The sequence below is a fragment of the Myiozetetes cayanensis genome, unplaced genomic scaffold (genome assembly GCF_022539395.1).
Source record: "Myiozetetes cayanensis isolate MyiCay16 unplaced genomic scaffold, myiCay2020 scf5-8, whole genome shotgun sequence".
Classification (NCBI taxonomy): domain Eukaryota; kingdom Metazoa; phylum Chordata; class Aves; order Passeriformes; family Tyrannidae; genus Myiozetetes; species Myiozetetes cayanensis.
Window position 1 is genome coordinate 110090760 of NW_026087742.1, and position 12218 is coordinate 110102977.

Genomic DNA, 12218 nt, shown 5'->3' on the forward strand with positions numbered 1-12218 from the left:
AGGTATTTCAGTGTGTAAGGAATGCTTTTATAGTTATTTTCATTCTTATTCAGCAGGAGACAGTCAGTGTATAGGCACAGAGTAGTTCCTTTATCAGCACTGAAGAGCACATGACCTATATATCCCTGCCATCTGCCCATCTTTTACGCCAAGGTAAATCTGCCTCAGTAAAGTACTTCATAAAAGAAAGGAAATACAGCCATGGCTGATTTATTAGTAATCAGAAATCCTCAACTGTAGTATAAACGTCAGAACGAGGATCAGAACAAAGTGGTTTTGCTATTGTACCACTACCATGGCTGTATTTATCTGTACAAACCAGAGGTCAGAAATATTTCCATTTAAAAGAAACAATCATTTTCAAGATGACAGGTTATCCCACAGAACCACAGAGACTCCTGTCTCCATCTTTGTTTCATTCCTGTCTGCTTTAATGGCTGGGTTTTCCATCCTGCAGAAGTAAAAACCAGAAGGTGCCCCAGGTGTGTCTGAGCTCATGGTCTTGTCCTTTTGTACTGCTGAGTCTACGTCTTTTCCATTTCCCTAACAGTGTGGATATCCACAAACTAAGAAGGCTCATGAACTGTGTCTTGTCAATTGATCTTAAATTTTGATGGGCTCAATGCAGTGTGGTATAAAGGCCATAACTCTCCCGGAAGACAGCTTTCACTTTCTGATGTAATTGGAGTGGAGGCAAATATTAAACAGTACAGATGTGAGAGGATGTCAATTACACGATTCAGTTTGAAAACATTTTTTATCATATATTCCCTTCAGAAAGAGATTCACATGTCATGGGTGCTGGACAGGCAGAATACATAACTAAGGGGACTTGTGTGGTGACTTGAGTCTTCTTGGTCATGTATGACTCAGCAGCACCTCAGGTTGGTGGCAGAAGTGGCTGCCCTGGCTGCAGGCTGTGCACCCGCATTTGCCCAGGGCTGCCTCTATCTCAGTGTAACTGGATGTAAGAACCCACCAATTTCTTAATCTGGGTGTTGTAGAAACCTCCCCCCCTCTGTCCGTTGTTTAAACACATTATTGAAAGCAGTCACTTTGCCCCCGAGAAAGGGTTGTGTGTCAGCAGAACGGCGTCACACGTGGACCCAACGGAGAGCAAAGTTTGTAGGGGCCTTGCTGAGCACTGAAGAGTTTTACATTGTTCTCATAAAGAGGAATAGTGTGGAGTTTGGTTTTTAAAACATAATCCTACTAGCACTGAAAGAGCTGCATTTAAGTAGCTCGCTGTAGCTCTTCAGTCCATATCTATATTCCTTGTTTCTTTTTTCCATTTCTCCTGAAAACCACTGGTTCCTACCTTCTGCTATATTATCCAGTAGGTAGGAACTTTTGCTGAGGATGTACCAGTGTTGCAGCTTCCCAGGCAGGATCACTCAGCTAACAGCTGCACCGTGGCAGCTGAACTGGGACCCTTTCGCCCTCCTGCCAGAGCTGATCATGCTCCACTGTTGCACTCCAAAGACAGTGGAGTTTGCTCAGACTCCACTAGAGTGAAGAAAATAAGAAATGTTATGCAGAGGAGAAGACATGGGTATTTTTCTGCTCAGCCATTTGCTGCTCTATAGTATGAAGCATATTGTATAAGTGCAGTCTCCCTCTGCCAAAAGCCCAGTTAGCTATTTCCACGGCATCCCTGGAGCCATCAGCGTCATTCCAGACCTCCTCAGGCATTAAAGTTTCTTTAGAAACATATTCATCCTCTACATATGTTATAACTCTTGCTCTAGAGACCTCAAGTTGACTGGACATAAGTTGATGAAAGTCCTTGTTATAGGATGTTCACAGCTCAACTCCTCAAATATGAAGGGATTCTACTCTGAGAGCTTGGTCTTTCTTTATGTAAACAAGGCTTATAGGTATACTGAGCCTTTTCTTCGTTCTGTATTTTAAAACCAATACTTGCAGTTATTCAGAGTTAATTTCAGGGTTTTAGTACTCCTAAGCTTTCTTTTTCCTCTCTTTCATCCGAAAATGTATGGCTTTTTTCTTTACTTGTACCTAATAAATAAAAAGGCTTTTCTCCTAATCTTGGAGTCTATCACACTCAGTCCATATCAGTCCTGATCAAAGGTACACCTGTGAACTTTAAAACCTTTTCTAGAGAATATTCTCATATTATTGTATGCCTTAGTGTGATCTTTAACTAATTTATTACATTCTTCTCGTAGCTGCTTACGGTCCCTTCTCTCTCTGTTCAGTTTATCTTACAGTCTGCATGAACCTCACTTGACCGGAGTCTCTGTCTTGTCACACTTCACTACCACTGCTGGGACCTTCTCTTTCACGGAGAGTTCAGGTTTCCAGAATTTCCTAATTTCCCTTTGAGTGATCCTTTCTGAGAAATACCACCCCTTTTAACTCAACCATTACCACCTACCAATAGTAGGGCTTTGGGGATTCTTTTTTAAGCTATACCTTTGTTGCATTAAAGTCTGTAGGTTTTAATAGCCGAGCCATTAAAAAGTCGGAGAGTGAAGGCTGTAAGAGTAGTATATGGAATCTTAACTTGGCTATTAAAGGAGAGTGGTTTCTAAACATAAGAAGTATTGTCAGTGAGACACTGCCTGGGGCCCTGGAAACACTCCAGCCTACAGCGTAGGAGTTTTTTCAGGGTGGCAGCAGGATGTGTGCAATTACATCTCTACCTATGGTTCAGCTTAGATGGCTGCTGTGGCTGTGCCAGAGCCAAATGCCACGAGCATGAGGTCACAGACCACGGTGATTAGGCAGTCACCTGATGTGGGGATGAGACCTTTCAGCCTCTTCAGGGCCAATGTGCTGGTCAGACCCCCCTTAGCTCTCCCTTTACCTGTCCTGGCCTCTCCCAGGAGAGTTTCTAAGATGCTGCCACAAAGTCCTTTTTATGACTGAGTGATTAGAAGGTGAGTCTCACCTGCTGTGATCAGATCTGGTTCAGCAAGGCTAAAGCAGCCTCTTTAACCATCGTCTGGCAGACTGGGGCAGGATCTCCCATTTGTCTGTCTGGGCTGACTTCACATGATCCTCTCCTAGAAATCCAGATGATTTGATGAGGATTGGTAAGACTCAGGTCCCGAGTCCACTGTTTCTGGGTGGGTTAGGAATTGTTCAGCCTTGCTCTCGTGATCTGAACCGACTGGCTGTGCATTCAAGAAACCCCTGGCCCAAGGTGCTGTTAGAAGTCTGCAGCTCCACACTGAAACAAGACTGCAAAACTGGGGACTGAGGGCTCCAGACAGCCTGCCTGTCATTTTTGTGTCAGATCTGTTGCTTTATGAGACACCAGCTTAGCAAATGTATCTTGCGAGTAAAGACTGTGTTTCTCCTTAGCTTGTGAATGACCAGCAGCAGGAGTTCAGAACTGGGACATAGTTAATGAGTTTCACTGAGATTCTGGAGTCTAATGATTGATAAAGACACCCCAGTTTTAGACTCCCAGAACTGTACACTGTACTTGTGAAAGCAAAAAGTAGTAAAGACTAACATTTGTCTATAAAGATTTGGTGACTCAATTTATAAAGGAAGCAGACAAATTTAACTGAGAATTGCCATTTCTAAAATAATTTCCTTCCATAACTGTATTACAGGTTACTTTATTGGGAGATACTGTTTACACAGAGATAAAAGCATGTAATTTCAAATTTCATATCAGGCTATTTAATTACATAAGGGGCAAAGAAAAAATTTGAAATATACATAGAATAAGTTGTTTGTATCAATATGTAATGGCAAAACGCTGAAACCAATAAAGTCCCCTAAATAAACTGCCATGTATGAAACCCTGTGCTTAAAAGTCAATTCCTTTTTTATGAGCCTGGAAGAAATGATTTTTTTTTTTTTTCTCCAGCCCAAATACTGTCAAAAAGATATTCATATATGTATGCTGTCTGCCTGTTTGGGAGGAAGATTGCTACAAGCCTTGCTTATCTGGGTATTTGTGATGTATGTGTTATGACATCACCTCACAATGTATTGCTGGCAGTAATGGAAGTCTGTAGAAAGTAGGGAAGTTCCTGTTTATGTTGTCTAAATTTTTCTGATTTATCCCCTATGCTTGGGGATTCTTTTGTCTATAAGCCTTGGGGGTGTTTTATGTGTACGCTCTCACTGAAGATGTAATGATGAGTATTGCTAATGGACAGAGTAAGGGAAGTGCCAGTAATATTTACAACATATTTACAGTATTGGGCAACTTGCAGGTTATCTATTCACTACTAACCTAGGCAATATCCAAGTGTTAAATCAGAAGAGGGCAGTAAAGGAAAATTACATGGGAGATGAAACAATGGGGAAAATATTGTTCCTTAAGGAAAAATAGCAGAGTGAGGAAAAATCCCAAACCCATATGCCTGATTTCATCCAGTCTAGGAGTGTTTACTCTTCTCAAGACTTGAAATAAAAAAAGAATGCTTTAACCTCATAAATTTTCATCCCAGGAATAAGAAGTGTGTTGTCAGCAAATTGAAGATTCTAAGTACACAGAGACAGAGGCGGGGAGGGAGAAAGATGCATCCAGTATATAATGTTAATTCAGAGGTGGGTAGAAGTGGGTCTCCTGGAACTGAGGGTGGTAAAGGTTAAGCCAGGGCAAGGAGTTGTACATCTGTGGACATCAGTCACTGTGTGAGTGAGTGCACTTTCTGAAATATCTTGTACCTTCCAGGAAAATGAATTAACAATTTCATGGCATGGTTTGAGATGACAGTGTTATCTTGGCTGGGGACTGTATTGGGTCGGCGTGGCCAGGTTTTGATAATGGGGGTGCTTCAGGGATGGCTTCTGTGAGAAGCTGCTGGAAGCTTCCCCATGTCCAGCAGAGTCAATGGCAGCTGGCTCCAGGATGCACCTGCTGCTGGCCAAGGGTGAGACAACCAGGAATGACAGTAACCCCTCTGTGATAATGTATTTAAGAAGGAAAAAAAGAAAGTTACTGCACAGATGTAATCGGGGCCAGAACATAACCAGACCATAACCTCCCTTCCCCAACTCCCTGGGCTGCTGAGTGGGGAGGAGGTAGAGCTGGCAAGGAGGGAGGGGTGAGAGGAAGGTGTTTTAACGATTTGGTTTTACTTCTCATTATCCTGCTCTGATTTTGTTGGTAATAAATTTATTTAATATCCCCACCTTGAGTTGTTTTTGCCTGTGATGGCATTTGGTGAGGGATCTATCCAGGTCCTTATCTCAAACCATGCAGCTTTCACTGTATTTTCTCTCCCCTGTCCAATTGTAGAGAGGAGTGCTAGAGTGGCTTTGGTCAGTGCCTGGCATTCAGCCAAGGTCAACCCACCATAGCCTTTTTGGTGCCAAAACCTGGGATCACGAGGAATTTGAGATACAGGTAGTGACTGGGAGAGGTATTGGGCAAAATGTGGACTGAACAATGTTATAGAGTGGAATGATTGGGGGGAATTTTTGTTGTAATTGTGGTGAAGGGATAAGGCAAGGATGTTGTTTAAATTGTCCGCTTTCGATCGGTGTTGTTATTTTGATTTCTTGGGTGGGGATTTTTTTGTTGGTTTTTTTGGTTAGTTTTGTTGATGTAAGTGAAGGTTGTTGGGTGAACGTGGATTTTAAAGATAATTCTTAAATATGCCATTCACAGAGGCGAGGGGTGGAAATACTGCAGGGGGACACCATGGTCAAGCCCCCACAGGTACCATACCCCTTCTGATACAGTGATTTGATTACCTGGTTTCATCTGGATGGGAGTGATGGCTGGGAGCTGTACCCATCACCTACCAGTCCAAAGAGACAAAACAGGCATTGTTTCGCTGAGATACGTACCCATATGAAACTAAATCCTGTGAAAAATGACGTGCTTAAAGCACTGTGACTATTTCAATAGCAACTGATTCAAATTCTAAAACAGTTGGTAATTTCTTTTGAAAAATTAAATTGCAATCTAGACAAGAGAGTTACTAAGTTGCAAATCATATTAAGAGATAATTTTAACAAAAGTAAAATGATAATCGTGATTATTATTATTATTAAAATGGCACTGCTGCATCATAAGCCCTCATAAATGCAGTGCTGTTTGGTTTATAAAACCTCCATGTAGTTCCCTGCATTCCAACTAAGAATCACTTGAAACAGAAAGAGAAAGATTTTAACAAGAGCACTTCTGTAATTGAAGTTCCACTATTTACCTCTGGAGTGTACAACAAATGCCAGGTTGGTTGTTTTTGTTGAGGTGTTTGTGTTTTTTCATTACTGTACTTCTTTCAGCAGCTTGGTGTTGTTCTGACCTTTGTGCATCAGGAGTTGCCCAGGTGTCATCCTGCCAGGACACAGGAGAGGTTTGTTGGTCTGCCAGAAAGGGGAAATTTCTCTGATGAGTCTGAGGCAGGACCTGAACTTGGGGACTCAAGATTCATGGATCTCAGGTTTCTCCTGAAAGGGAAAAAAAAATCTTGTTTAAAGAAATGGAGGCTTTATTCAGGCAACATCTCATTCTCGTCCTGGCTGCCCTGGCTGTATGGATCCTTAGCTTAATCTCTGATCTTTACCACCAGGATGTCAAGTTTACTCCTATCTCTGGGTTTGTAGACCCATGTCAGATTATTAAATGCCACATTTTAGCTCTGGGAAGAAGCTGAAGGACCAAACCTCTTCCAGCATAGCTTCCCTCCCCGTGGTACACAAATCCGTCTGGAAGCACAGCTGCTGCTGCAGTGGTGATAGTTATTGTTTGTTTCCCATTGCTTTTGTCATGCAAGTGTTAGCAAATGGAGCTAAAGATTTTAGACCAGTTACTGCACTTAACAAGTGTGCAGTTTTAGGGAAAGAGTAAGGTTCAACCTGACCCTGCACACTCTCATTGCCATCTGATTAAGGACATCAGCACATTTTCCCCTAAAATGGCTGGTAGTTTTGGGCCTGGAGTATACAGGAGCTTTTAAAGATATGGCTCCTGCTATCCCTGAATTTTCTATTTAGTGAGCACCACTGGAGCATCACTAGAAGCATCCTGGCAGTTGGCACTTTTAGGTACCCTAATTGCCTTTAGGAGTTATGGATTAACTTGCCTCCTTATTCTTACACCACATCACTAAATCACACACTCAATGAGAGGCTCCAGTGCATCTTTCTATGTTTGAAAAAGCAATACTCCAGTTTAAAGCCTAGGGAACAAACAGTTCACTATTTATTTTTGCTGCCTAAGCAATTATTTATGCTGTATGAAGTGACAATTACATCCTGCTCCTGAGAATAGTTGCCCATATTCTCTTGTTAGTGCTGCAAGGGGCAAGCAGCAATGAACCAGACTGTAAAAGACCTATCAAAAACATTGTTGTTAACACAAGTCTTCTGATGGAAATTTCAGTTTTCTTTTCTGGAAAGAATTTCTTCCATGTATCACTAAACTGAATGTTCTTGAGCTTGTGTTGTGCAGTGCTGAACCTCTAACCTAAATATTGAGTGTAGTCCATTTTATTTTGTAAGTTGCACTTTGCTGCTTAAAGATGAGTAACTTTAAGTAGCTCATCTGAGTAACTGTTTTGTTCTTGGGTGAGCCAACAGCAGTGCTGTCCCAAAGCACCAAATTAAGAAGCAGGAGAGCATGTGGGAGTTTAATTTGTAAGCTTATGAGGGGGCACCAAACCAGCTCATCTGTTAGGAACACACAGATGAAAGACAAAACTGGTGGATCTAATAATCGTGTTCAAGAGTAAAATGGTCAGGGACTGTAATATCTGGAAAATTACAGGAATCTCTCTAGGTTTCCATGAAACCAAAACTGTCTTGGAGAAGGAAAAGATTTCCTAGTTTTTGCTGTATATTCTGCAAAAGGGAAAGGATATTGCAATTATGATTAACAAACTTTAAGACTGAACTAGTAAGTTAGGTTAATTTTCATTTTTCAGATAGTAATGATTATTTCAATACTTATTAGCTAAATAGAAACTAGTCATAGAAATGTAAGAAGACATTAAAGCAAATAAAAATAATTTATATAACTAAGCTTAATTTGGCTAACAGTACTAACTGAGCTAAATGTACTAGATTTTTATTAGATTCAGTTATCATATTATACTTGAAATTCCTCCTTTTATGAAGATTATTTTCCCACATGTAGGAGTGTGGCCTCTCATGTATGGCTTCAGCCTTCTGGTCTGAACTCATCTGTTGCCAGAGCTTCATGTTTTATTGCAAAGTCTGGTTTAATGGTAGAATGCTCCGGGGTTGTCGTGCCCTCCAAATGTTTTCTGGTCATCTTTTTGAAAAGTAGCTTTGAAATATTTTTCCTTTCTTAGAATGAGGCTGTGTTAATTTTTTCTTTCATAATTGCACTGTGTGAACAAACCTTTAAAGAGGTAGCTGGTGTCCTAACTCTTTTCACCAGCAGTCCAGGTCTGCTGGTCACCTCTGGTCTTAAAGTGTCCTTCCAGCAGAGTGCACAGGGGCATGAGGGCATTCCTTGTCCATCCACTGGAAGAGGAGCACATGGGCCTACACTGCTGTCTCCCACATCTTCTCCCTTTCCTTTCCATATTTCCTTTACCTTTTCCACTGGGAAGCCCTAGTTTCTGTTCCCTAGCAATTCCTGCTCAGCCCACCAGATGAACACACTCTTTCTGCCAGTTCTGCTACCTGTCATGAACTTGTTGTTTCTCCTTTTAAGAATGATGCCCAACACCATTTTTGAAAGGTTTGGTGCAGTTTATTCCCTTGTAATTTTGTAACAAAAGCATCCCATGTTCCTATGTGTCATAAATTTTCCAGATGAGATGAAGTGTTTTTAAATGTGATGAAAGTCAAACATCTCTGAAGTTTGGGAAGCATCAGGGCTCTGTCTGCCCCCAGCCTCCGGCTGGCAGTGTCTCGTTGCAATGCAAGAAGTCTTCCAAATATAGAGATTGCTAATTGCTTCCTGGATCTTCAGAAAAGCTTTAACACTGGGAAATTCACTCATGTTGCTTTACAGCTCTGTCCAGCTGGCAGCACCTTCACTTGAACCGCAACGACAGCAGGTAATTGTAACAGAACAGTCACTGTCAAAACAAGGAAGATATACTATGCTACTGGATAATGAAATGGAACAACTCATGCAAGCAATAAAGGAAAAGCACTGCCGGAAAGATGGAAAGTCATATTCAGACCTTTAAAGACTATAAAAACAATACAGTGAAAGAGTGAGCTGTTGAGTGTATCAGTGCTTGACATCCCAGCACAACAGGAGAACTGCGTTCACCAGCATCTGTAGACTCGCTTTGCGTCGGGAATGCTTGCTGAGCAACTGTGGTGATCATTCCCAGCATCATTAGCACTTCCCATATCAAGTCCCTTAGTGGAAACTCATCTATTCCAGCACACTGGCAGTTTCTGAGACCAGCCCATGCCAAACAGTTTAAAAAATTATGTAGAAAACAACAATGACATATATTGTTTGTAGACTTCCTAAATCCTAACAGTTAAAAGAATTTTTTCTGTTTGCTTTGCATTAGTGTTTTTCAATATTTATGTGTGATTTGTCTCTTTTACTCTTTTGTCTTAGGTTATACAAATCTCTACCCTTTTTTGGAATTATTTTGTTTTGGGGGGCGTAGTAATGTGTGCTAGAGAGGAACTCCATCAGCTAATTATGCCTCATGTGTAAGTCTGTCCTAATGTGTGTTTGTTTTCCTGACACTGTCCTAGGGCTGGTTTATGTGAAGTAGTAAATAAGGAGCATCCATCTACCTGCTGCACATGAACCATTATTTCATATATAATGCTTTTATGCTTTTGTAATCGTGCCTAAACAGTACACTGAAGTCAGGGATGGAAGGATGCTCAAGCCAGTCTCAAATTAACTCTCCCAGCTGCTGCCTGAAGCTTGGTGGCAGCAGCTCTCAGCACAGTTGGGGCTGCCAAGCAAGCCCACCCGAGGAGCAGAGCCAGATCTGCACTGCTGCACTTACAGTAGCAATTGCGGCTCCATCAATCACCGACGGCACTGGGGCTACACCTTGGTCTTTCCAGTGCTTCTCCCTGCGGTGGGTTTGTCACCTGATTCAGAGCTCATTTATTAGCAGATATCTTTATTTCTGGGAGCATGTTTGCCATATGTTTATGTACACTTCCTTTCTCAAGGAGCATGCAAAGACTAAGTTCTTGGGTGTCCTAGAAATACTGCAGATAAAGTACAAGGATATCTATGCAAGGGTGGGAAGGACTATCCTTTCACTTCATTACTCTCAGTTTCTTTTCCCTCTGGTAAACCACAGTGCTTTTTCAAACTGTGCTGTGCCAAGAACCTTCCAGTGGCAATGGACTGTTATCCTTAGGATAACAGCGGGATGAGATGACTGTGGCACTGAGAGAGGGAAGAGGTGAAGGCTGTCCAATTCCTTGCCCTCCGAGCTGTCTTGTTTCTGCTCCCCCTGGAGTTTCTATTTTTATTTCTGCCCCTGGGACTCAGAAGTAAAACCAAGGGTTGTGTTTCTCTTTTTTGCAGTTGCACAGTGACATTTCCAATAGAGTCCCCTTGTGGACTGGATTTTTGTCTAAGATTTAGTGTCAGAGGCATTATATATTGTATTATTTTCTATGCAATGACAGTAATTTTTACTATTAATTGCTTTTTCTACTTCCTGCCATTCAGGAGTCAGAAAGTACCAGAAGAAGCAAAAAAGGGAGACAAACCTTATTTTTCTGAGGGCAACAATCTAACTTTGAAATAGAAGTTCATGCTATATATATTTTTTCTCCCATGTTCAACTCAGGCAGCCTACATTTATTACAGAGACAGTGTCACCACTAAAATCAGTACCGTTTTGCCTTTGAGAGAATATAAGTACCATACTACTCCTTAGGTGTTTTCTTTCCTTTACTGAGGGAATACTTTCCTTGTATTAATTACCTGGAAAAGAATTTATATAGATTTTAAATGTTGACAACTGTAATGTTTATAATATTTGCATATGATTACTTGCACTTTGGCAATGTGTAGATAAGGGGATATGAGCTACAGTCAATAATATTTTACTATATTTTACTATATTTTACTGTTTGAAGCACATTTCACAAAAAGAATTGCCTTCTGTATTTGTGTGTTGGTCTAACGAAGCGAAAAATCTCAAAGCAGAGGGCAAGGTCAAACAAGGCACCTTCAGCTGTGTCTGGAAGACACCACTGGAGAAAATAATTTGTATTATTTGTATTATGTACTCTCCATTCTCCTTGGATGAGAGTGGGTATGGAGTCTGTCCCTTACTCTTTTCATTCATTCCAGCCTCACTCCCTTTCTTCACACTGTCTCTTGTTGCTCCTTCTCTCCTGCTGACATGTGTTAAAGGACTCTGTGGTGTGCAGCAAGAAAGATGATACTCACAATTTTGTAGATATGTACAAATTGTAAATTGGGCACAGGGTGATTTTGCACGCCATCACTTGGAAGTTTTAGTCTGCTCCTGGTAGCTGTTTTCAGATAAGACAAGAACATGGTTTAAAGGCATGATTTTTCTTCTTCTTTCTCTGGCACTCCATATAATTCAATAAAGCTAGGCGTTTGTTTTATTTAGTGTCAAAAAGTGCTTTATTTTAAAATGAATCTACCTTAGACTTTGAGGAGTCTCCAATGGCAACTCCCTGGAGTGGAAGCACATGATGGAGAATGTTTGCAGAGCGTTGGACTGGTAGCTCTGTGCCCTCAGCACTCACAGATTAAATGCCTACATGGCCTTTTGGTTGCTGCAGCGTTATTGATGTGGAATGTGGTGAAAAAAACCTATCAGAAATGTGCAGAGCAAAGGTTGCTTGAAAAACGCCTCTTTCTTCTTGTGCGACTTGTGTGTTTGCTTTAAGATGCTTTTGAAAGTATCTTTTAATGAGAAGAAAAGACAACAATTAGATGAACAATTCATCTGTCAGGCTGGCAGTACGGACAGTCAAAAATTAATATAATTTAGATACGGGCTATAAATGCCTGGCAACAGTGAGTCTGGATTGACAGCGTGCTTTAATTTGCCTGCAGTCTTTAATGTGCAAGCTCCTTCTACATCATACCTGAGACTGACACCATGTAACCTTTCTCATGGTTGCAACAGTCAATATTCTCCTGTTAAAACAAAAGAATTCCTAACAAATAAAAAAAAAAAGGGAGAAAAGAAAGCTTTGGAGTGCACAGGAGTTTCTACCTGTCAAAAAGACTGTGTGCAAAGCATTTAACGCAAAGGAAAGGAATGTCACAAATCAGTCCCTTCGTCCGCACTGTTGGAGCAGCCGGCTCGTCACTG